At 45.1% G+C, this 1,657-nt stretch overlaps 1 pseudogene; it reads right to left on the bottom strand.

Moving 5' to 3' along the window:
• Window positions 1-441: 441 nt before the first annotated feature.
• Window positions 442-559, bottom strand: LOC126164244 (5S ribosomal RNA; annotated as a pseudogene).
• Window positions 560-1,657: the final 1,098 nt, after the last annotated feature.

Raw genomic sequence — 1,657 nt, 5'->3', positions numbered from 1 at the left:
CTGCATCAAACCAGTCTCAGGACTGAAGACCACAACAACAACAAAACATGCTAGATGGACTGCTGGTAACACTTTGTAACTCACGACTGATTCCTTCCGCTGATTTCATCTGATTTTTTACAACCACCCTCTGCAATGTTCGACAATCCCTGTCCGTCAGTACATGAGGTCTGTTCTTACTTTTTTATTTTATTTTACACATCTAGTTCCGTAGCACCAAACTGAAGAGCAACAATTCCATGGTCATGGAAAGAATTACTACACCAAATTAACATAAAGCACTCCGTCTTCAGGCCACAAGTGGCCCATCGGGATAGGAGGGGCGCGTGGTCAGCACACCGCGCTCCCCGTCGTTACGGTGGTTTTCTTGGACCGGAGCCGCTACTATTCGGTCGAGTAGCTCCTCAGTTTCCATCACGAGGCTGAGTACACCCCGAAAAACGGCAACATCGCATGGCGACCCGAATGGTCACCCATCCAAGTGCCGGCCACGCCCGACAGCGCTTAACTTCGGTGATCTGACGGGAACCGGTGTATCCGCTGCGGCAAGGCTGTTGCCAAATAAACATAGATAAAATAAAATATTGACGAATAGTATACGGGTAACAAACTATGAGTATATATTACCATGACCAACAATGTAACACAGGAATTAGCTCAATTTTTTTAACTCCACGACAGAATAGAAAGAGTGTGTAGTAGTTGGCAGGAGAGCCAACACCGTGCTACTAGAGGAGGCCGAAATGCACGCGTTTTAGCTCACGCAGGATGGCGTGAGGAGGGAAGGACTATACTGACGTGAGGTCTGGAACATGACAAGGAATTAGAATTCAGAAAGCGGACGTAGCTAGTTGATACTTAACTTTAATCCATTAATGATGAACGTCGCTCTTGAAGGTACATGATTCACAATATCAATCTCAATAGTAACTGAATATGGCGCCGTACTAGGTCGTAGCAAATGGCGTAGCTGAAGTCTATGCTAAACTGTCGTCTCTGCAATTGAGAGCGTATGTAGACAGTGAACCATCGCTAGCAAAGTCGGCTGTACAACTGGGGTGAGTGCTAGGGAGTCTAGACTAGACCTGCCGTGTGGCGGCGCTCGGTCTGCAATCACTGATAGTGGCGACACGCGGGTCCGACGTATACTAACGGACCGCGGCCGATTTAAAGGCTACCACCTAGCAAGTGTGGTGTCTGGCGGTGACACCACAGAGTGAGCTATGAGCAAATTCTTCAGTTTGGACTTGAATGAACGAGGATTTCTGCAAAGTTTGATTTTGATTCCTTTGGTAGACTGCTGAAAATGAATGCAACGCAATACTACCCAGCTTTCTGAACAACAGGCAAGGAGGTGCGATCCAGATGCAGATTGAATTTCTTCGTTGTATTAAATGACTGAAAGCTCCTAATTAATGAGAATACGCTCATACTGTTTACAACAAACGATATTAAAGCAAATAAATATTGAGAGGTCAATAATGTCAGAATCCCAGACTCCTCAACAGGAGTCAACAAGAATTCGCAAACGTACGGCACATATTCGTCGAACTGCCAGTTTCTGAGTCAAAAACACTTTTTCAGAATGGGAAGAGTTACCACAGAATATAGTGGCGTATGTCAGTAAAGAATAAAAATAACAAAAGTAGACTAATTT

The sequence above is a fragment of the Schistocerca cancellata genome, chromosome 2, assembly GCF_023864275.1.
Source record: "Schistocerca cancellata isolate TAMUIC-IGC-003103 chromosome 2, iqSchCanc2.1, whole genome shotgun sequence".
Classification (NCBI taxonomy): domain Eukaryota; kingdom Metazoa; phylum Arthropoda; class Insecta; order Orthoptera; family Acrididae; genus Schistocerca; species Schistocerca cancellata.
Note: the sequence above shows the minus strand (reverse complement) of the source record. Positions and strands in the feature narration are given on the sequence as shown.